Genomic DNA, 26096 nt, shown 5'->3' with positions numbered 1-26096 from the left:
TTGAGGCGGTCAGTGTAGGGCATTTGTTTGAGGCCAGTAATCCTCTTTGTGAGGTACTTCTGTGGCCTTTCCAGCTGCTGCAGATGTCTTGTGAGGTACATTCCAAAAGGGGCGTTGTACTCTATAATGGGTCTAATGAGTGACGAATAGAGGGGAACAATTACCTCTTTTTTCCTTGATGAGAACCCTTTTATGATAAGGTGTGCCATGTAGAAGGACTTCCTGACTACTGTGGCGATGTGACTATCAAAGGAGAGACTACTGTCCACCTGGGATCCATGATCTCTTATCACGCATTCGGTGTTAAGTAGATTGCTGCCTATGTGGTAGTTCATGGGTACATAGATTTTACCAAAGGGGATGACACTGCACTTTTTGGCATTGAGCTTGAAGCCATGGCTCTGACACCGGACATCTGTCTCAGTGAGGCCCTTTTGTAGGATGTCCACATCATTTGGGGACTTGACTATGGCTCCTAGTTTGCAGTCATCTGCGAACTGCATCAGCCAGAGGCCTTCTTTTGCTTAACTTCTTCCAGGACCATCCAGCACAGAGAGCCTACAATCATCTGCACATGATAAGACAGACATTTTTATGTCAATACAATGTGATGTTGGTGTCAGGACTGTTGTGTGTACTGCTGCACTGTCTGTAACAGTGGCACCACTGTTAGTTTGTTAGCATATATTGGGCTATAGTAGTGTAGGTATTATTTTTTCCTGTGTCTGTTGCTTATTATCACAGGTGATCCTGACAGTAGAAGTGTGGGACGTCTACCACCTGATGTCAGAATATCAGCAGACTCTGATGATGATAGTGGCCAAACAGATGCAGAGTTGGGGTACAGAGGTTGAATCTAACACTGAGGTTAGCTTACAGCCATCCCCTGTAATTCCATCAGACACAGCCAGTAGGCCTAAGCCTACCCATTTCAGTGAGCTCTCCAATACTGGACAGGTGGAGAGTGAGACAATAGATCAGGGAAGTGTGGTTATTGTGGCTTCAGTGCCTGTTGACTCTGGCCATAGCCAAAGTTTGGGTGAGGTGCCATGTAGAAGGGTTGTTGGGGTACTTGGAGGAGGTCTGCTGCCCATCCTCATGACTGGCATGAGATTTCTGCATATTCTTTGATTAACTTGTATTGCATGCCAGCAGGCCTGATTGTGAAAATGTAAATACGTTTAAAATGTTGAGTCTTTCCCTGTTTAAACAGAATGCTTAAAGAATCTGTCACTGCTTTGACAGACTTCTAACTACTCATGTTTGAGAGAGACATTCTAAAGTACAAAACTGTGGAGAATCAGCTGAGCAGTGAGTGATATAACTGGAATGTTCCTTGTTGCTAGGAAATGATTTAAACAGCTGATTGACAGAAAAAGAATCTTTTTACAGCTAACTATTATATTTTGAAAATAGATAGTTGAGACTTAGAAGCTGTACAGTGTGTCAAGTACGGAGCAGTCAGTGAATACCAAAAAAAGAGAACTAACCAAAAAAACTATAAGCTTGCCTTGACCTTGCTATTATATCTTAGAGTAGATTAGGGACAGTATTTTTTAGTTAGATCAGGAAAGTTTAGTTAGTAAGCTCGAGTTTTTCTTGAATAATGGACTTCTGTTCTGCAGTTTGATTTACATTTCTGGTGATTGAATTTTAATATCTATTGAGAGTTATTAATTTTTAATTTTGTAATCATTTTTACATATTATTAAATGTTTTTCATTATTTTACATTGTGGCTGGAAACTAGTGTTTTTATTTAGAAATTAGAGTAGAGGGGTGCCTTCTGTGTGGAGTCTGCATGTCCTCCCTGTGGTCGTGTGGGTTTCCTCTGGGTGCTCCGGTTTCCTCCCACATCCCAAAGACATACAGTACGTGGATTGGGCACTCTAAATTGGCCCTAGGCATGAGTGTGCACATGTGTGTGCCTTCTGTAAAAGTTTGGGTGCCGGACTGGCAACTCGACACCGTAAAACTCCGCTGCCAATCATGAGCGGACAGGTGAGCCGCTGTGGCGACCCCTAACCGGGAAAAGCCGAAAGAAGAAGAAGAGAGCTTCTACTTGTTTGATACTCCCCAGGTCACCCCAAGGCCTGGATGTTCTGGTCATAGCTATTATTGATTTTGATAATTAGTTTTCATAATTGGACACCCCATTTGAAAGGCATGAAGACCTTCTGATTGGTAGCAGTGTTTCTGTATTTATTTTGGAAAAGAGACACAGATGAAAATCTGTCTCAGGCTTTCTTAAAAGTGTTGGATATGTGAGATTTTGAGAGTGAGTGCATCACAGGTTTTAAACTGGGACACTTTGCTCTGAAGTCTGTAGTAAGAAAATACATTGGGTGGATAGAAGTATATAGTCCAGTCTCAGGAAAAATATAGCGTGTTCCTTTGTGCGCTTAGGGAAAAATTGTGAAATATTACTTCTGTTTAAGTGAGGATTAAAGCTCCTTAATTACTGACCCAGGATAGTAAGGGATATCTGACTAACTGTTAGCAGTCTGGTTGGATATAGCCAGATGTCACATTAATTGGTGTTAGCTGTGGAATTTTTTAATTGGATTCCAGTAGCCTGTGGGTAGTTGTCATTAAGGTGTGCACTCTTGATAGCCACAAGGTAAACATTCAGAATTTCAATCCACCAAAGTTGTATTTGTTTTTTAGTTAGTCAGAGATAGCAGGCAAGGATGTCAGCAGAAGATTTTGTCAAACTGACAAAGATCCAGTTGGCTAAGGAGTGTAAAGCCAGATGATTGGTGCATGCCAACCTGACCAAGGAAGCAATGATTTCAGCCTTACTTGCAGCACCAGCTCACACCAGCCATTCAGAGGATATCCAGTTTGGTGTTGGTGATGTTCAGCCTGCCAAGATGGGACCATAAACATTTTCATTGGAGGACCTGAGAATCCATCTGGAGTTAGAGAGACTGTGACTGGAGGCCAAACATCTAGAGACTGATGAGAGACTGCGCCAAGAGGCCAAATGTCTAGAGACTGAGGGGAAACTGCACTGGGAAGCCAACAACATGAACTGGAGGTCAGACATTTAAGCCAAGGAGAATGAGAGACAGTGCTGGCATGAAGTGGAGCGTCTTCCCCTTTGAGAGGTCAAGGAGGTAATGGGGAAGGGAATAACTGGACCACAGAAGATATAAAGGTCAGTTAGCTTTTTCCTCAGTACAAGGATGGAGATAACTTTGATAGTTTTATTCATATTTTTCAGAGGGTATGTAGACAATATGATGCTGACTGTGTGGTATGGGTTTGGCTTCTGACTCCCTTACTCCATGGTAAATCTGTTCAGGCTGTAGCAAAGTTAAATGATGTAGATTGTTTGAATTATGAAAAACTGAAATGTTGCTTGCTTGTCTGTTTCAAACTTACCCCTGAATCTTATAGGAGAAAAGTTTTGTGAACACAGATACAAGGTAGACGAAAGTGTACATGATTATATTGCTGACTTAAGTACTTACTTTCACAGTTGGGTGAGTCAGGTCACCACTTTTGATGGACTGGCAGACCTTTTGGTGAGGGAACAAGCCCTCAGTACTTTGCCTGATGACATCAGAGTATGGTTAGCAGACCGTGAGTGCAACTCTGCAAAGGGGTTGGGTAGAAAAGGGGATCTCTACTTGGCAAGTAGAGCAACACTGCATAAGAAAGGGATACCCAGTGCTGCACATAGACATAAGGGAACTTATGGGTGGCAGTCTAAACTACTCCAACCGAGTGGGCCAGCAATGGGGAAAATAATAATCCAAGTGCATGGCTAGGGATTAGATGTTTCAATTGTAACCAGAGGCCACACATAGCAGTCAAATATCCATTGAGGCAAGGTGAATAACAGAACATGAGGGAGCCAGCAAGTGGTAATGACAAACTGCCAGTGGTAAATTGTTTAGAAGCAACTGGGGCACCAAATTATCACCAAAATTTATATCCAGTCTTAGTAGATGGTAAACAGGTAACAGCTAAGAGGTACACAGCTACTGATATAACCATTGTGAGGCCTGCAGTGGTTAGAGAAGAACAGTACTTGCTTGGGCAGTCCACTTCAGTCAGAGCACTGGGAGGGACCCCATTCCACATACCTTTGACTAGGGTTCATCTTGACTGGGAAGGTGGAAGAGGAAGCAAGCAAGTAGGTGTGTTTGAGGATATTCCTGCAGATGTCCTGAGAGGGAATGACTTTGATGATGCAGTACCTTGTGTACATGCAGTGACATGCAGTCAGGCTTGGAGAAAGGCATGTAGGTCCGGTAGTCTGAGAGAGACCCAGAAAGATCTCATACCAGAAGCAGGGACTGGCGTGGTGGCTGTTTCAGAGAAGGTGCTATCTGGTAGCAGTATGTCTGAATTTGAGCCACAGCTGCTGGTGGATACAGGTACTGATGTTCCCTTGGACACAGTGACTGCAAGGATGGAAGTGAGTGGTGGTACCCAGAGTGACACCAAGGTACAGCTGTCAGAAGTGACTAGGCATCCAGCAGAAGGGAGCTGGGGAAGGTCACAAAGGTAGAGTTGAGACAGGCTCAAATTATGGCTCCTATATTACAAAGCTTGAGGGAGATAGCTAAGGAGGGAACTGAGGCTCAAGGAAGAGGGGAGTCTGTATACTGCAACAAAGATTTGTTGTATAGAGAATGGACAACTGGGGAAGGGCTAGAAGGTGATACGGCAGTTGGTAATGCCTAGACCTTACTGTCTGCCACTCTGGCTCTGTTGTTTATTGAGGCAGAGAAGGTGGCAAATGCTTTGATAGAAATCTTCAGCAGAGTATGTTTTCCATGGGAAATACTGACTGACCGAGTTGCCAACTTCATGTCAGACCTGCTGACTTGTCTGTGGAAGCATCGTGGGGTGAAACATCTAAAGACAAGCCCCTACCATCCCCAGACTAATGGTATTGTGGAAATGTTAAACTCTACATTGAAGACTATGTTACAGGCATTTACAGACCAGTTCAAAAGGGAGTGGAACAAGAATTTGCCCCATCTGTTATTTGCATATAGAGAATACCACTGGAATCTTCAGGTTTTTCACTCTTTGAGTTGTTATATGGGCATAGAGTGAGGGAGCCTTTAGATTTAATCTGAGACAAGTGGAAAGGTGAGAGTGAATCTCGCAAAGAGTCTGCTGTGGCTTATGTTCTCAACTTTCAGACAAGACTTAAAGAGCTCATGGGTTTAGCTCAATAGAACCTAACAGTGGCTTAACAACAAAAGAAGGTGTGGTATGACAGGAATGCTCGGGGTCAAGAGTATGCTGAGGATTGAAGGTGATGGTACTTTTTCCTGTTAGACATAACAAGTTATAAGCAGCTTGGGAGGGACCCTTTGAGGTGATGAGGAAAATCAATGATGTGAGCTACATGGTAAATTTGGTAGGTATGAAACAAGAGCACAAAATGTACCATGTGAATTTGATGAAACCTTATCACGACAGGGAGATCCTAGTACTAAGCATTCGTAGAGGATGGCAGGAAGAGTCTGAAAGGGATGTGGTAACCGATCTTTTGGGTGAGGCTAGGATTGTGGAAGAGATTGCCATATCACTGCCATATCACTGCAGTTAATTCTTAATCAAGTCCAGGAGATAAAAACAGTATTGCAGGAATTTGGGGATATGTTCACAGGGGTATCAGGGTGTACTGACTTGGTGCAGCACAGTGTGGACACAGGACTCCAAAAACATATTAAGCAGACTCCTTATAGAGTACCTGAGAGAGTGAAGCAGACTCTGAAAGAAGAAATAAGGGAAATGCTAGAACGGGGGGGGGGGGAGGTAATTCAAGAGTCTAACAGTCCTTGGGCTTCCCCAGTAGTGTTAGTGCCAAAGAAGGATGGTAGCGTGAGATTCTGTGTAGACTACCGGAAATAAAATGGTTGCACAGAGTCAGATGCATACCCCATGTTGAGGACAGACAAAGCCCTATAACAGCTGGGTGGGGCTAAGTATCTGACTTTGATTTGACTAAGGGGTACTAGCAGGTACCCTTGACTTCTGCTGCTACAGAAAGGTCAGCTTTTGTAGCCCCTTACGGATTGTATGAATTTACTACAATGCCTTCTGGAATGAAAAATGCCCCAGCAACTTTCCAGAGGCTGGTAAACTGTATCCTGTTAGGAGCAGGGGAATATGCTCTAGCATAATTGGATAGCATTGCCATTTACAGCATGGATGGCATTGCCATATTACATGTGAGAGAGGTATTGGATAGATTAAGTAGAGCGGGATTAACTATTAAACCCAGTAAGTGTCAAGTGGGTATGGCAGAGGTCACTTACACAGGACACAGAGTGGGAAGTGGTAAAATTAGGCCAAAACCTGTCAAGGTGGAAGCTATCCAAGCATGACCAGATCCTGTTACAAAGAAATAAATGAGAGCATTTCTAAGGACAGCAGGGTACTATAGGAAGTGTGTGCCCAATTATAGTACCATAGATGTACCCCTTACTCACCTAATAAGAAGAATAAACCAGACAAGGTAGTGTGGACCACAGACCATGAACAGACATTCCAAAAGCTAAAAGAGACTTTGGGAGGACCCCCTGTGTTAGATTACAAGAAACAATTTATTGTACAGGTAGATGTTTTGAATTATGGCATGGGGGTTGTGTTCAGCCAAGTCTTCAAAGATGAAGAAGAGGATCCAGTGATTTATCTGAGCTGTAGACTCCCAACCTAGAGAAGAGCATTATGCAGCTATGGAGAAAGAGTGTTTGGCCATAGCGTGGACATTGCAAAAGCTGAAGCCCTATCTTTATGGGATAACATTCACTGAACTCATGGATCATAATCCTCTAACATGGCTTAATAGGGTCAGTCAGCAGAATGCCAAGTTACTGAGGTGGAGTCTAAGATTGCAATCATATGATATGACCATACTACATCACAATGGGGTTAATAATGCCAATGAGGATGGATTGTCTAGAAAAGGAATTGGTTAATATTCCCAGGTAAACCCATTTTTCTCAAGCATCAGTTTTCAAGGGTAACTTGAAAAGCCATGCTTGAGTGATAAAGGAGGGGAGAAATGTGAAGAAACTGAAAACACTGTCATCTCTGTTAACATGTCTGGCACAAGATTTGTGCACATTCTTAGATTAACTTGTATTGTATGCCAGCATGACTGATTGCGAAAATGTAAACAAGTTTAAAATGTTGAGCCTTTACCTGTTTAAACAGAATGATTAAACAATCTGTCACTGCTTTGACACACATCTAACAGTGCATGTTTGAGAGAGACTTTGGGCAGGATTCACGAAGGCTTGCATGGAGTCTAAGAGTAGTGTAAGACTCCATGCAGCCTTCGCGATGCAGGAACAGCCCTAAAGTCCATGTAAGAGACCAGCTAAAACGTCTCATACACGGAGTGGGCATGGATATGCTAATCACCTCACTTGCAGCCGAAAGGCATGCAAATGAGGTAGATTAGCGATCCACGAAGCCCAAAGCAGCCCGTGTAAGAGCCGTTTTAGCTGCAGAAATGTACTCAGTTGACAACTGAGTACGTTTCTGCAAAAATCACAATGGAGCCATGTCAGCTCCAAATAAAGGGTGCATATGTGTCAGGCATATGTGGCCATTGGCAAGGTACCCCAATGCAAATATGAAAAATAAATTTTTAAACGGAGCGCAGCCCCGCGCAAATGGGTTGCGCTGTATAAAACATAAAAATGAAGGTTATAAACTCACAACTGTGGGTTTTATGCAATACATGGATTTACAATGCAGGGACCAGCAGACCAAAAACAACATGGCCATCATTTAGTGGTTGCTAAGGGGGGAAGCTGAGTCTAAGACATGTAACTAAGAATTAGTTGGCAATCTGATGTAAATGAGTGTTAGGATACTGAATTCCACTGTCACATAGCAAATGAGCACATTCTGAGTAGTGTAAGAGGATACATAAGGGGGAGGAATAGAGTAGGAGATAGGTGACATCACAGGGGGGAATGGTAGAAAGAAATGTAGTTCATTGGAGGTCAGTGTTACATGACAGATGTCAGACACATATCATGGAAAGAGGAGTGCCACAAGATAAGCATGGGAAAGTCAAGAAATGGAAGGTGTACACTGTTGCTTACACCAAAGTTTCTTGCTGGCGTCATGCGCGATGTGCGCACCATGAGGTGCGAGTAGGGCAGTGTGCGCGCGTGTAAGGCAGACTGAGCATGTGGGAGTGTGTTGGCAGACTTCTAAGAATGTTTGCGCTGGTGTGCGCGTGTTTTAACCCGAATAAGCAGATTCTGAACTGTGTAAGCATGTGTGCGCGCGTGTAAGCCACTGTGAGCGTGTTTCTGCTGGTATGCGCATTGCTCCTCCCTGGGGAAACAGAAAGGAAAAAAGGAAGCAACAGAATTAGTAGGAAGCTAGCAGGGAATACTGCTGGAGCTAGCAGGTGAAAACAATTAGAAGCAGGCAATTACATGGGCAGAATAGTAGCTCAGCCAAGCACTTAAAACTCTGCAAACAGCAGTGCAAGATGTTTCTCTCAAGAGACACTGCAAGACAGGAGTAAGCTAATAGAAGTGAAAACTGAAAAAGCTGAACTCAGAGCAGAAATGCTAGGGGCTGCCATAGCTGTCATAAGGAGACATAGGCAACTTGCTGAGGGTGGTGACAATGCAGATGGTGCCAGACAACCCACAGTGAGGAGACGGAGAAGAGTGTACAGGCCCAGGGTCACCTACCACGGGTTACATGAGCTAGAGATAGTAGAGCGCTATAGAGTGGACAGAGACCTCCTGCAGAAAATTGTCGAGCTGTGCAGGCCACGCCTCACACACAGAACCAACAGAGGGGAACCCGTCCCAGTGGAAACCAAGGTATGTGTTGGCCTAAGAATACTAGCAACAGGTACCTTCCAGAGACCAACTGGTGATATGATGGGGATATCACAGGCATCAGCCTCCAGGGTACTGCACCAGTTCCTGGATGCCATGTCAGCACATGTTGGTGATCATGTACATTTCCCCAATGCCCATGAGGTATTGGCCAGCAATATGCGTCTTTTCCAGCAAATAGCGGAATACCCTGAGGTAGTGGGTGCAATAGACTGCACGCACATATGCATCAAAGCACCAGCCGGTGAGCGGGGTAGGGCCTACATTAACCGCAAGGACTTCCCCTCCATCAACTGCCAGGTTGTGTGCGATGCCCAGGGCATAATAATGAATGTGTGTGCTGGCTGCCCTGGGAGCTACCATGATTCCCATATCTGGCATTTGACGCAGCTGTACCAGACATTTGCCAATGGGGACATCCCACATGGACACCTAGTGGGGGATGCAGGTTATGCACTGGAGCCGTGGCTGATGACACCCATCAGAAACGCACACACACCTGAACAGGAACGCCATAATGAGGCACACGCACAAACACATAATGTAATAGAGCGTGTGTTTGGGCTGCTCAAGTCATGGTTCCGGTGTCTGGACACATCTGGTGGAGCCTTGCAGTACTCACCAACTACATGTACCCAAATTGTCATGGTATGTGTTATGCTACATAATATGATCTTGGGAAAACAGCTGCAGCAGGACCAGCATAGGGCCGGGCCAAACAGCCCCCCACCATTGCCAAGGCCATCACAGGCAGAGCGTGACTCAGAGGTGGAACAACCTGAGCCTGCCCCAGTAGGCAGAAGGAGGCGTGCCCAGTATGCCCTGGCCTTGGCAAAGAGGCAATGCATAGCACATACACTGGCACAGTAGGAACCCTGGGAATGATACCCCTCTCTGACTCACTCATATAATAACAGGGATGCCTAAAATGACATAACCCACTCTCAAACATGTACAGGGAGTGTAGTATGTGCATCCGACAGAGGCAGCCCTGCAGCACCACCTGAGGCATGAATGCCATGTGTTAAGCAATGTAACACCATGTAGTATATGCACACTTGAGGACCCTGACTAACATCCTACCCTCACCAAGCATGATGCCACAATATGACGATGAGATGATCAATTGCAATAATTGGCTGAAGTATTGCAGTTAGTCAAAGGGGATCCAATGTTTGCCAGCCTTGGATGACATGCTGAGCATGACATGATGCTCCACCTGCTAGGGCTGGTGTGCACCTATCAGTGCAGGCCGTATGGATACTGGCAAAGGCTGTTGTTACCCACAGTGTGCCCTGAATAGGTAAGGCTCAAAACACAAACCCACCTCCATAGGTATCACAAGGGATAAGAACCTAGATGTAATGCTACCCAATGCCGGAAGTCTAAACTGCAAGATGCATGCAGTCTAAACTCACCCAGTATGGAGAATGTTGATATCTGTGTTGTAACAGAAAACTGGTCAAGGCTCACAACAGCATCCTAACACTACCAGGTAATACTGTGCTGTACAGCCTCAAAACATGGAACAAGCTGCAAAAGGAGGGTGACTAGCAATAATTGTCAAGGATAACCACACCCCCATGTTGGTACCACAACAAGAAGCAGCATGGACTAGCCACGGTCAAGTAACAGTGGTTAAAACTGCCTCCCAGTTTATAGCCTGCTACAGACTACTGTCCCAACACCAGGAACTGCACCTGGCCTATGTTGGAATACATGAATATATCAAGTCCTCCAAACCACATTATATTGGGTGACTGAAAATACCCAGACATAGACTGGGAGCATTATACTAGCTCCAACACTGTAGGACAAAAGTTCCTAGAATCCATAAACCAAAATGCCCAGGAACAACATACCACTCCCACAAGAGGGGTAAGCATACTGGATGTGATAATCAGCAACATGGGTACTGGATGGCAAGATGAGAAGTGTATCCCTCACTGGTAAGACCAGACTGTAGAGTAATCACACTGGTTATACACATCCTGACCACAGTTCCTGACCAGAAAACCACAGTAAAAAACATGTGTAAAGCAAAAGTTGCACTCCTCCAAACTGATGTGGAATCCATTAAAGGCCGTGTGCAGGTGCAAAATATGGGCCACACCTCAGAACCTGTTATACAGGCATTCCATGAACACTGCCAGGAATGCTTGGATTATGCAATCCTAAACTAAAACAAGACACAATACCATACACACAGGCATCTGGCATGGTGGATTCCAGCCATTACCAAACCATGCAAGAGAATGAGAAAGCTACTACATGATAGAGCAAACATAAAAAGGGAAGTAATCACTGATAAGTAGTATGGCAATAAAATATGTCCACACATACAATCCACTAAGGCCAGCAACAACAAGTTGAATCTGTGAATCTTGAGGCAATGTTACACCTGTCCCAAGTACACAGACAACCCTCAACTCCCCCCAAGAAATACAAATATATGTGAGAGATGCAACCATTTATCCAAACTGGAGGCTGAGCTCCCTCAACTCAGTACTGTCAAAACTAGTCAGGAGGAGAAGGTAACCACACACACCACAAACCCAGTCCCACATAGACCTATCACAACTGCAAACCAAAGACATAAACACAAAAAAACATTCCCGGAGGCCCGAATTACAAACACACCACACCAACAGAAGCCACCAAAGCAGACAACCAAGCAACCACAACCTCCAAACATAGCACATACAACACATAGTACACAAAGCTGGTGTGCCAAACAGTCACAGGCCAGAAGGAGAAACAACATGCCTGATACAGTTGTAATAGGTGACTCCATAGTGAGACACACTGCTGTCCCGCTCACCAGACTGAACAAGGGAAAGGGTACAGTAAGCTGCCTGTAGGCTGCTACAATACGCCACATAACACAAGTATGCAGGTCACCCCAAAGCAAGTAGAAATATGATGCAGTCATAGTCTATGCTGTTGTGAATGACCTGACATGTACCTCCCCGGACCACATGAAAAGAGACATAGATGAGCTCTCCGATTATGTAGTCCAGGCCGATATGACACTGACCGTTTGCAGCATCCTACCCTCACCAAGAATGATGCCACAGTACAAACACAGAATGATCAGCTTTAACAAGTGGCACAATTACTGGTGGCATTCCAAGGGGATCCAATGTCTGTCTGCTTGGGATGTCATGCTTGACAAGCCACGCTGCTGTTCCAGGGATGGCTTGAACCTGTTACCCCTGGGGGTCTGGATATTGGATAAGGCTTTTGCCACCTCCATAGAGCCTTTCGTAGGCAAGGCTGAAAAGACTAACCCACCACCCTAGAAAACATAAGTGGAAAGAAACATAAGGGTAATGCTGACCAATGCCAGATGTGTAAACCTCAATATGCATGCTCCCGTGGCCCTCCCCAGTATGGAGAACATCGATGTCTGTGCAGTGACAGAAACCTGCTGCAAGCCTCCTGACAGCACACCAGCACTACCAGGTTATACCACATATCATGCGTTATGGCCCCAAAACCTGGACCAAAACATAAAAGGAGTGAGTATCCATATTCAGCACAGACACCCATACGTCCAGGTAACTCACAATGCACAAAGCATTGGAGTCCACCCATGTGCAACTAACCATAGGCAAGACTGCTGTACAGTCTGTAGCATGCTACAGACCACACTCTCACACACAGGAACCCCACCCAGCCGTCCTGAAGACACTGGACAGTATGAATATCCCACCAAATACCAAACAAGGTACTCACAGATTAACACATAGGTGGTAAACCATTATGTATGGAAGGAGTAATCAGGGACCTAGGGACACAAGTGGACAGTAACATGTTATGTGACACTCACATTGCCAATGTGGCTAGGAAGACTGTCTATATTGGACACCGTATCATGAAAGGATTCACATCTACGTCAACAGAGGTCATTGTGCCCCTATACTGTTCTCTTATCAGACCCATAATCTAGTACAATGTCTCATTTGGGATGTACCTTACCTGACACCTGCAGCAGTTAGAAAGACCTCAAAGGTACCTCACCAAGAGGATAAAGGGTCTCAAATATATGTCATATGCTGCTGGCTGTAGACACCCCAGCTGAATGTAGTCACATACTGCCTACACAGAGGCATTGTATGTCTGTTGTACAAGGCCATGTCCAACGCAGGAGTAATGGACATGCTCCACCCCAGAAAACTCAAAGCCATCGGAGCTGTGAGAGTGAGAGATGTCAACCTCAACACATAATGAAATAGGATGTGCTGGAGGGACAGATACATAACCCAGAGGCTCCCCACACCTTGGAACAGAATCCCACTCCATGTTAGGCAGAGCCCCTCACTGACACTCTTCAACAGGAATCTTGCCAAGTGGATGGATGATCGTAGATGTACACTGGGGGTCTTCACTGTGTCACGTCCAGACTGAGGCACAGTAAAGTAAATCATAAATGGCCATAATATTCACATAGCAAGGGGTGGCGAAAGCCACACACACTCTGGCTAGGCTTATAAATGCCCTAGGGTGGATAGCCTAGTATGAACCTATGAACCTATGAAGATACAAATTGTATAGGACACTAAGGATAATCACAAGGCTTTCTCAACTGATGGTAGGAACCGTGTTGGGAATTCACAGATATGCTCTGAATCACACAAGTATTACAAACAACATACCAAACACACACACATATTGCCAACATACAACCTGACAGGTGCAGTGCAAACCCCCCCCCCCGAATGCAAAATATCTATCCCAGCAGACTGCTGGCCCCCTGACATTGCAGATGCTGAGGTAACAGCCAGCATCTACAAAGCAAAACACACAGCAGCAATGGTATGAGATAGTGTCCTGGGCTGAGTCCAACATGGACTCCAAGAAGAATGGAATGCCAAATCACACTACTGCTCAATGTCAGCCTTACCACAGGATATGTACCAAAAGAGCAGTGTACAACAACAGTGGTCCTTCTCAACAAAGGTGTTGCCTGAATGGATACTGCAAACTACCACCCCAGAATCCTGACAAGCTTGGTCTGCACAGCTATGGAAAGGATCAGCATGTACCGCAGACATAAAGATATTGGGGACCTACTGACACCGGACCCTACCCAGTGTGGCTTTCTTAAGTGCAGATCCTGCCCCTTAAACATGTTTGACTCATTGGAAACAGTCATTAAGGTCATTGATGAGGGCAATGTGGTCCATACAGCGTAGCTGGACCTTGCAAAGGCTTCCATACAATACCCTATGTGTTCATTATTGATATGCTCACCAGCTTAAATATAAACCCCTATGTCAGCAGAGGGGTTGCAAACCAGACCAAGGACAGAACTGACATGGTCAGACATGCTGAAGCCATGTCAGACTACAAACCAGATATAACTGGCATCCCACAAGGCTTGGTCCTGGGACCTCCCTTGTTTGGTATATATGTCCCATAGGTACAGGCCAACACGGAAGGACAGTGTCTGAACATGTTTGCAGAGGACTACAAACTGCCCACCATATCTGACCCTCCAGCTGACACAAGCATCCCACAAAAGGGCCACATAGAAACAGACAACTGGTGCCATAGCCATGTCAGCAAGCTAATTGCAGAAAAGTGTATAGTCAACTCCCGTGGATATACAGTAAGTGCCCACCAATTACCACATAGGTGTTAATCTATTACATACTTAACATGTAATGAGAGACCTGGGGACACAAGGTGATAGATATCCTGCATTGGACAAACATGTGGCTGTAGTGTTTACAGAAACATACCATATACCCACCTAATCATGAAGGTTGGCAGATCTAGATAAGGGGAGGTCATTGTGGCTCTGCAGTCATCTTTCATCAGTGTTACAATTGATTACAATAGCCCTGTGGGATGTACCTCAGCAGACACCTCCATCAACTGTAAAGTCCCCAAAAGTACCTCACCAGGAGTATCAAAGAGCTTGAACAGATGCCATGTGTTGCCTGATTAAACAAACTGCAGCTCCACACACTGCCATACTGCCCAACCAGAGGCAAGCTGTGCCTGATGTATAAAGCCATGTCCAAGCTGGAATCAATGAACATGCTGCACCTTGTACAATCTGAATGGCAGTGAGCTATGCACATGAGAGACCTGAAACCCAGCACTGACATACATAGGACAAGCTATACTGCATGATCCATAACACAAAAGCCACCCCCACTCATGAGTAAACTCCCAGTACAGGTTAGCCAGAGAGTCACTCATCGATTCTCCTCAAGAGGAATCTTGATGAGTGGATGGGAGATTGTAGGTTTACCCTGGGTATCACTGTTATGTCACAGGTAGACAGAGGCACAGTATACTAACCATGACATATGTCATGGAAAACTCCACTTACAATGTGTGTCGAAGGACAAACACACTCTCCGACTAGCATTAGAAATGGCCTAGGGCACATTACTAGTGTTTGCCAATGTAAACCTATGTTGTGGAATACACTACCAATGTTGGACAAGCCTGGTTTAAGTAGTTCATATCTGAACATAATGCAACATGGTCAGATGTGCACAACTGGCCCCTAACCAGGCTGTTGTGCTCACTATGGAAATGTAAAGCAGTGATAGGACTAAAGCCCAGGATACTGTCCACCACAGTGAAAGTACTGAACCAGTACACTATACAGTACTACAGTGTTAGGTCAGTATGAAAGGATGTTTACAACTGTATGCAAAGTATCCCATGCAAACCCTGCAGGCACAGTATAATCCCTGTTGTGTTCAGACACAAAGCAGTTGGACAGTAACTACACAACATGACACACAACACATAACCATAAATGGGAGATATTGTTGAAGTTCACACTCATCCACAAATGTGGTGGGCTGCAGAGTTCAACATATGGAAAGCTCACACTGGGCATGCTTGCACACTTTGATAAATGAGACATATGTCAGACAACATGCCATGGGAGGGCTGAACTGGGCATGCTCACACACTTAGGCCAAATCTCAGTTTAGCAGTTGGCCACACATATCTGGTATTTGTACGTGTTATTCCAGGAACCAACCACATTACAGCAATCTGTCCAGTGCACACAGTTAAATGACTACAGAGACATACGTGATATAGTGGATCCCTCCCATATTCAAACATCTTCCACAGATACACAAGTTGTTCATACAAACAGGGAATGCTATGGCAATACAGACCTACAAACAGTCTATCAGCAACAAATAATGTGTATCTGACAATTAAACATATGGGTGTAGAGGTCAACACTAGGCTGTTTGCCATAGGGAATGACAGCTTAGCCAGAGTGTGCTTGGCATCTGCCTCCCCAGTACAGTAGGCTACTGTGCCATTGTAAAGTAGGTCACATAAGGCACCGTGTGAGGCTAGTGTGCTGTGCCTCTGTCAAGCAGGGACACAGTGGAGATCCCAGGGTTTGAATTTGCTAAGCCACATCCATGTTGTTGGTGTGTGCTAGAAGAGGGTTGCTGAGGACCTCTAACAGTAAGTGGGCATCAATAACATACTGAGGGGAGCCTTATCTGCATTGTCTGGACAATTTCACTGTCAACACTGTGTCGTGATGATTATGAGGGATTGAAGTGTCGTGCCGGTACTGTTCAGAGATGTCCTCCCTCTGTGGGCTACTGCTCTACAATGTATTAGCTCACTCTGCCTGTTGGACAGCTCATATATGGCTGGTGTACACCTGACAGGTGTCCTGTTGTGGAGCAGTCATGGGTATATTTGGGATAGCATGATCAATGCAAACCTTCCACATGCTCATAGAATGCAATTGTCAAGGATTATTCAGAGTGGCCTGTATACTCCCCCAGCATGGGTCCTTTGAAGTCTTCCACCCCAGTCTTCACAAGTGTAAAGTCTGCTTTTGATAAATACAGTTTGTTTGCAGTGACAACCTTGCCTGGGGGTGGGGATGGGATATGGATGTCCAGGGAAAGGTGGGTATGGTCAGATATCAACAATGGTGGTCTACCTCTGGTGTGGACCAGTGAGTACCCATGTTGCAGATGGTCAGGTGCAATATGTATTCCCCCTTGTGGCTGTGGTGAGTGGTTCTGCCATAGCACATGAACTCACAAATTGTAGTGGCTGTAGGGTAATGTTGTAGAGGCCTGAGTAGTTCCCACACACAATATGCCTGTACCTGACGTTAACAACTGGAATGGTGTATGTGAACACCTGCATATCTTGGCACTGTTCCCTGGGAAGCAAAGTGTGTGTCCTGGATGTGGGAGGGGTGGTCTGGACTGGTTGTGTTGTGTGTTACAGGTCCTGTGGTCACGAAGCATGGTATAGAACATAACCTGCCAGTGCGATGTGCATATCTGACCCTGAAGTAGGTGGCTGCAAATGCATATATATGCTATCCCCCACCTGACAGGTAGTACTAGATGTACATACCTCTGTAGAAATAATGATGTCAGCACCCTATAAATACTGCAGGTGCAGAGCAGATGCCCAGTAATTCAGATAGTGCGCTTTGCTAATGCGTCTCCCGCAAGTGTCATAATATAGTTCGGTAGGGGTTTGAATCCTGCAAATGCTCAGTGGGTGAGCGGGGTTGGTGTGTGTGCAAGTCTGTGTGAGGTACATGTCCCTTTTGGCAACTAGGAGAACACACTACAGGATGCACATTCCTCTTTCTAAATGCTGATGATGTCAGCACCCTATAAGTATAGCAGGAGAAGGAAAACCTCCCAGTAATGCGAATAGCACGCTAAGCTAATGCGTCCGTCTCGACTGTCATAACATAGTTAGGTAGGGGTTTGAATCCTGCAAATGCTCAGTGTGTGTGGAGAGGGGTTAGTGTGAGTGCAAGTCTGTATGAAAGTAATGTCCCTTTTGGCAACTAGGAGAACACACTACAGGATGCACATTCCCCTTTCTAACCACTGATGATGTCAGCACCCTATAAGTACAGCAGGAGAAAGGAAGCATCCCAGTAATGCAAATAGCGTGCTCTGCTAATGCGTCCGTCTCGAGTGTCATAACATATTTAGGTAGGTGTTTGAATCCTGCAAATGCTCAGTGTGTGTGGAGGGGGGGTTAGGGTGTGTGCAAGTCTGTAAGAAAAAAATGTCCCTTTTGGCAACTAGTAGAACACACTACAGGATGCACATTCCCCTTTCTAAACACTGACGATGTCAGCACCCTATAAGTATAGCAGGAGAAGGGAAGCCTCCCAGTAATGCGAATAACACGCTCTGCTAATGTGTCCATCTTGAGTGTCATAACATAGTTAGGTAGGGGTTTCAATCCTGCAAATGTGTGTGGGGGGGATGGAAGTAGGGTGTGTGCAATTACATGTGTGAGAGAACTGACCCTTTTGCCAACCAGTACAACATACCAGCTGCTGCATATTCCAATCTCTACACAGAGATGATGTCAGCAACCTACAAGTACAGCGGAAGAGGGAAAATCTCCCAGTAATGCAAATAGCATGCTCTGCTACTGCGACTCTCACTACTGTCATAGCAAAGTTAGTTATGGCTTTGAATTCCACACATGCCACGTGTGCTTTTGTCACACAGAATGCCCATGTGTGTGGGTTGTTGTTCACAATAATGCATGACATCAATTAAACCAGTAATGGCAATGGACACAGATGATGTATGTGTGTGCCAAATACACATATGTACCTGTGACCTTCAATAGTTACCATGTCTGACGCCTGCCACATGTGAATACATGGTATTTGCACTGGATAACATTATGACTGTGGTCTTCTGTGCATGTGCTGCATGTGGTATGTGTATATACAGTGTGAGATGTATATGGTATCATCCTAGCAGCGAGGGATACACATCTGGTCTGGGGCATATAGTCTACATGTTGTTAAACAGGTGCTGCATGTTTTCACCTGTTGTGGGAGTGGTAACAAGTTGTTCCATAGCAATGCAGTGACTACATGCTAGGAACCTTTCAGCTAGGGTGTTGTAGCTACAGTAATTCATCAGCATTCAGTAATACATCAGCATTCCTGGTGAGGGTATGATGCCAACCAAGGTCAGGGTCATACCAGCCTGTGCCACATGCTCAGAGAGCCCTTCCATGTTCCCTATCATGTAGTCCAGGGAGGTACATCACAGGTCACCCATAGTGGCATGGACAATGACTGAGTCATATGTGTCCATGCCTCTGACTGACCTGTATGCTTGTGTTATGTGGTGGACCATAGTGCCCCACGGGCATATAACTGTGACCTTCACCTTGTCCAGCCTGGTGAGCGTGACCTCACTGTACTGGACAATAAAGGTACCTAACACAACTGTAGCAGGTGTGTTGTCTAGCCGTACAGGCTGTGACTGTTTGGCACACAGGATTTGTGTGCTATGTGTTATACGCGCTGTGTTCTGGCATAACATATGCCTGTGTGCCAGCTGCAGAGGTGTCTGCCGCTCAGGCAAGATGCTATTCTTAGGCTCCACGAATGGCCCAGTGTGTTCACGTGTTTGTATTGCTGTCAGTGTAGGTCTACATCAGACTGGTATTGTAGTCACTGTAGTATTTCATGCCACCTGACAGGTTAGGCCAGTACTGGGTTCAGAGTGCTTAGTCCCCAGTTTGGCTATGTGGTTGCATCTCATACATGTGTTGTACATCCATGTGTAAAGGAGAGGGTTGACTGTGTACATGTGGCAGCTGTGACATTGCCACATGACCCACATATTCCACAACTGTACCATAGAGGTGACTGACAAGTGACTTTTGCACATGCTACCATAGTATTGTGATTGCCATGGTGATTAACAGCACATAGGGCCAATGGGGAACAAGGTACATAGGTTCATAGGTTCAAAGGTTCATAGGTTCATACTAGGCTATCTGCCCTAGGGCATTTATAAACCTAGCCAGAATGTGTTTGGCTTTCGCCACCCATTGTAAATTTATCTTGCTATGCCCTTTTTCAAGGTTAGTATACTGTGCCTCTGTCTAAAAGTGACACAGAAGTGATACCCGGGGTAAACCTACGATGTCCCATCCACTCATCAAGATTCCTCTTGAAGAGAGTCAATGAGGGACTCTGCCTAACCTGGACTGGGATGATTTTATTCCAGAGTGAAGGGAGCCTCTGGGTTATGAATCTGTCCCTCCAGCATGTCCTATTTATTTCAGTGCTGAGGTTCAAGTCTCTCGAGCACGTAGCTCGATGGGATTTGGATATTCTGAGGTGCAGCATGCCCATTAATTCCGGGTTGGGCATGGCTTTATACGTCAGGCACAGATCACCTCTGAACAGGCAGTATGCCATTGAGTAGAGCTGGAGTTTCTTTAATCGGTCAGCATATGGCATCTGTTTGAGCCCTTTGATCCTCTTGGTGAGGTACTTTTGGGGTCTTTCCAGTTGCTGCAGGTGTCTGGTAAGGTACATCCCAACAGGGGCATTGTACTCAATTATGGGCCTGATGAGGGATGAGTAAAGAGGCACGATGTCCTCCCCTGATCTAGATGTGAATCCCTTCATGATGAGGTGGGCTATATAAAATGTTTTTCTAACCACTTTGGCCACGTGGTTGTCAAATGAGAGATTGCTATCAACTTGGGTCCCCAGGTCCCTAATTACTTCTTCTGTACTTAATGGATTACCACCTATGTGGTACATTGTGGGCACTTTGATTTTGCCAAAGGGGATGACTATACACTTTTTGGCATTCAGCTTGAGGCCATGGCTCTGGCACAAGTTGTCTGTTTCTATGAGGCCCTTTTGGAGGATGCTTGTGTCGGCTGGAGAGTCGATTATGGCGGCCAGTTTGCAGTCATCTGCGAATTTGAAAAGCCACAGTCCTTCCGTGTTGGCCTGTACCTCCGAGAAATATATACCGAACAAGAGAGGTCCCAGGACTGAGCCTTGTGGGACACCACTTGTAACTGGTTTGGAGTCTGACATGGCTCCAGCAATTCTAACCACGTGGGTTCTGTCCTTGAGTCAGTGTGCAATCCATCTAATGACATAGGGGTTTATATTTAAGCTGGTGAGCTTCTCTAGAATGCCTGAGTGGGGTATTGTATCGAAGGCTTTTGCGTGGTCCAGGAAGGCTTTGTGGACTACCTTCCCCTCGTCAATGGCCTTGGTGACTGTTTCAAAGAAATCAACCAGATTTAAGAGGCAGGATCTGCCCTTAACAAAGCCAAACTGGGTATGATCCAGTGTCTGTAGGTCCCCAATATCTTTATTTATGAGGTCCATGATGATCCTTTCCATAGCTTTACAGACCAAGCTAGTCAGGCTTATGGGGCGATAGTGTCCAGGATCCGTTGAGGCACCACCTTTATTGAGAGGGACCACTGTTGCTGTACGCCACTCTTTGGCCACATATCCTGTAGTAAGGCTGGGATTGAACAGTAGTTTTATGTTTGGGTGTAGCTCTTCTTGGAGTTCATGTAGGACACAGCCCGGGACACTGTCTGGTCCCATTGATGCTGTGTTTTCTGCTTTGGAGAGGGCGGCTCTTACCTGTGCATCTGAGATGTCATTGGGCAGCACTCTGCTGGGATAAATATTTGCCCTTTCAGTGTGGAGGGGGTGAGACGTTTGCGCTGAACCTGCCAGCTAGGATGTTGGCAATGTCTGTGGGTTGGGTGTTTCTTTTGACATTTTGGACTACCTCTGAGCATATCTGGGAATTACCACCCAGGTTCCTAACATAACTACAGAAAGCCTTGTGATTATCCTTAGTGTCCTGTGCAATTTCCTCTCGAAGCTGGCCTTAGACAATTTTATGAGTGCCCGTAGTTTTTGCTAATACTGATCAGTGATGCCTTCCCTTTTTGGGATTTTGCTGTATCATTTAGTAGCTTCCTCCTTCTATTGTATAGTTTGTTTATGGCTGGGGTAGGACATCGGCCTTTGGAGGATTGGGTCTTGGTTTTATTTGGGCTCGCATGATCCATGCAATCCTGAAGGTGTCCATAGAATGCATTTATAGGGGAATCTGCGGTCTGGGCCGTATTTTCCACAGGCCCGGGGGCTTTGAAGGTTTCCACCTCGGTTTTGAGGAGTGTGAATTTGTTTTAGAGAAGTTGTTCACTGTGGTTTTCTGGGCAGGGGGTGGGGTCGGGATGTGAATATCCAGTGAGATTAGTTTATGGTCTGATCTTACCAGTGAGGGATACACTTCTGGTCTGGAGCATAGAGTCCCCATGTTGGTGATGATCAGGTCCAGTATGTTTTCCCCTCTTGTGGGAGTGGTAACAAGTTGTTCCATAGCATTTGAGTTCATAAATTCTAGGAATCTTTGGGCTAGGTTGTTGGAGCTAGAGTCATGCTCCCAGTCTATGTTTGGGTAGTTGAAGTCGCCCAATATAATGGTGTTTGGAGAGACCTTCATATTTTCCACTGTTCTCAGGAAGGGCGAGTGCGGTTCTTGGGTTTGGGAGGGTGGTCTGTAGCAGGCTATAACCTGGAAGGCAGTTTTACCCACTGTTAGTTGCACATGGATAGTCTCTGATGCTTGGTGCTTTGCCACCAACCTGGAGGTGTGGGTATCTCTGATGAATATCGATACTCCCCCTCCTTTTGTGGTTCGGTCCAAGTTTTGGGGCTGAAAAGCATGGTATGAGGTATAACCTGGTAGTGCTGGGGTGCTCTTGGTAGCCCTGAACCAGGTATCTGTTACTGCACAGATATCGATGTTCTCCATGCTAAGGAGAGTTTCGAGTGCGTGCATCTTGAGGTTTAGACTTCTGGCGTTGAGTAGCATTACTCTTAGTTTCCTATCCCTTGTGATACCTATGGAGGTGGGTTTGTCTTTTGAGCCTTGCCTAACAAGGGCACTATGGGGTAGCAAGAGCATTTGCCAATATCCGAAAGCCCAGGGGTGACAGGTGCAAGCCGTCCCTAGCGAAGCAGGTGGTTCAACAGAAGGTGAGTATGTGAGGGTGTAGTGCCTGTGATTAGTTAGCAGTGGCATATATGACTGCTCACGTGGACAAATGCCAGGTAAGTCATATGCAATGTGTCACAGGCAACATACATGTGAACAGGACAAACAGTGATGTTCTGTCAAGTGAGACATGGACATACATATAGTAAGCTATGCAGATGTAACTAGGAGTCCACAGAAGCTCTGTAACTCTGCATTGCAGGTGGGATCAGTATTCCAGGGTAACTGCAAACAAACATGCATGCAAACAAAGCTACAGTAAGCAGGGCTGCATGTAGTTCATTGTACAACAAACAAGCTGTACCACTTCCAGTAGGTAACACTGCAAATATGCAGGCACTATGCACATGTACATGGAAATACACAGGTCAGATGGCTAGGGTCTAGTCTCAGCACACACAAGTGTACAGACCATGTACCGTCAGGATGTACAATAACTGGATGGAAACCCATGTGCTCATACCTGCAGTAATACACATGTCAAATAACAGACAATGAGCCTTCACTCAGTGGTTCCATACTTAGTAGGATGTATGCTACCTGGCCTGCCACCACAGTATCCCTGACATGTATGGGGACTCTCCCTCCTGTGACAGTTAGTTTTGTGTGTTGGGGCTGTCTAGCATGGTATGAGATGTGAGCTTGCAGTGCTAGGGTGCTCCTGTGTGTCCTGTACCATTCGTGTAGTACTGCACACATATCAACATCCTCTAACATCCGCATTGCGGAGTCCAGTGTGGGCAACATGCCACTTGCAGTTTACATGTCCATCATTGCATATTAATACTTTCATTACCTTATCCCCTGTGCTACCTATGTATGTAGCCTTCTGTTGACATCCTTACCACCAGTATGCCAACATGTGCAGATGATACACTGTGGTACTTACCATGGGTGTAGACAACAGTACATGACAATCATACCCTTACTGCATCAGGCATGCTGTGATATACCCACAATTATATCAGCACACAGTACTGTTAACAACATGATATTATTACTACACGTCTATGTAGTCACCCTGTACATCAGCAACATGTTAACCTGTTCCTGCACTGATGTTACAGATTGCAGGAGGTGGCACAGTTTCATCATATGCACAGGGTGTGAACTTGGTATGCCTGAGTCAGCCACTGATACCACCAATTGACATGTATGTGTATGTGTGTTGGTGAGGGACAGCAGTACAAGGTGGGGCAATGTTGATGCAGTGTGTGCGTGTATGCGGTAGCCCTAGGTGTTGTCAATTCGCATGTGTGTATGGATGCACACAGTTCCACCTCATGGCTGCCATATACTGGTGTTTGTGGACAGCCACAGACTGTACCTGCCAGGTCATACAGATCAGTGTCTCTGGCCATGGACATGGTACCTGTGCCTTGCAGGGGTGCTACTGACCGTATCCGGTACCAACCCAGACTGGGTACTGTCATCAGAAGCAGGTGTTTATTGACTGGACACAGATCTCTGTCGGGTCTGGCCAGAGCCATGTGCACGTGGTCTCCTGGGGCGGTCTGATGACAGCACAGACCCAGCATTGCTGGGGCTGCTGCTGGCACTATGGGGGTGGCCGTGGCCCTGTTGTCGTCCGCGACGACTGCCAGCTGCTGCTGTTGCTGGCATACACCGACGTCGATGCCTCAACCATCCACCATCACCCTGGCTCATGGACATGAAGTTGTGGAACCGGTCTAATATGTCCCCACAACGTCTGTCCATGACATCGGTGAAATTACGGATGGCAGCCGCAATGTCACGCATACTGTCAGTCATGGCTGTGCGACATGCTGTCAGCTCCCTCAGACCCTGTCTGGTGTACCGTTCCATACGTGACTGTGCCTGCATGACAGCCCGAAACATAGCTGAGGTTGTAAGACCTCTGTGGGCACATCTGACAGGGGCAGTACGCCCATGGATGCTCCCACGAGAACCCCTGGACATCTGTCTGTGTGGTACCATCTCAGGGCCATGCCCATGGCTGCTGTGTGGGGACACATGTGCCACAGATACCACATTACCCTGGTCAATGCCCACTGTATGCTGTCCATCACCTAGGGACATTGGTGACAACGGGTGTATTGGCAGGATAACTGTGCGCATTGATGAGGTTGACAGCTGTGTACTGTCAATTGGCTGACCAATGACGGACCCTGGCATACCTTTCTGTGCCATTACACAGATGTCATCATTATCAGTACCCATGGCACCTGATTCAGGTTCCCTGCTGCATGACACCAGAGCAGCACCAGAACCTGTGGGAGGGGAACAGGAAACCCAGTTTACAATGTCTACCCAATATTACCAGTGATGCACACATCCACACATGCACAGGTCCACACATGCACACATGCACACATGCACACGTGCACACATGCACACATGCACACATGCACATGTGCACAGGTGCACAGGTGCACACATGCACAGGTGCACACATGCACACATGCACACATGCACAGGTGCACACATGCACACTTGCACACATGCACACATGCACAGGTGCAGAGGTGCACACATGCACAGGTGCACACATGCACAGTTGCACACAGTTGTACACTACTCAGTATGAGAGATATCAACACACAGACACAGACACACCTGCATGCATACACAGAGCACTACTCAGTGAGCCTAATATTACCATTACTATCAAGACTATTAAAGGTATTGTTAATACACACTCACCAGCATGGATAGGCTGCATTGCTGTTACACCAGAGGGACCTGCAGAAGTGAGGAAACTAATGTCAGTGGGCACAAGTGTGCCATTGTTACTGAGTATGATACAGGTCAGTAGTACAACAGTCGCCTTTCACAGGTCAGCTGCTGATATTGAGGATATCACACTTGCACATTAAATACTATGATGACAGCTACAAACCAAGGACACAACTCACACATGCATTAACTACCAGTGTACACAACAGTCAACTATACATATGGCATATTACCTGCACGCTCATAGTCTTGCTGCGTGGCTCCAGCCTCCATCATAATGCATGTCTGCTGCTGTTGTTGTTGTTGGCGGGCTGGAGCCACTACACTCATGAGTAGTCCCTCCAGTCTGGTGAGTGGGGGATGTGTAGCCACCCCACCACCTGTGGCGACCTGTTGCCTGTGGATATCCGACGCACGCTGACAGACATTTCTGATTAAATCACTGCAGTGATGTCGTACCTGCTCATATGTCCTATTATGCGTGCCTATGTCATTTACCCGACGGACCAGGTCTTGCCACAGTGCAGCCCTCCCCTGCTGATTCTGGCTGGTGCGGGAAAAGAGTATTGCATAATCCCGCACCAGGCTCTGGTGTATCTCCTCATCCTCAGCTGCAGAGTAAGCTGGATTTCGTGGGTGAGCCATGGTCCTGAAAAAGGAAA

The sequence above is a fragment of the Protopterus annectens genome, chromosome 7.part1 (genome assembly GCF_019279795.1).
Source record: "Protopterus annectens isolate FY-2018-M chromosome 7.part1, PAN1.0, whole genome shotgun sequence".
NCBI lineage: Eukaryota > Metazoa > Chordata > Ceratodontiformes > Protopteridae > Protopterus > Protopterus annectens.
This window is presented reverse-complemented; position numbering follows the sequence as displayed.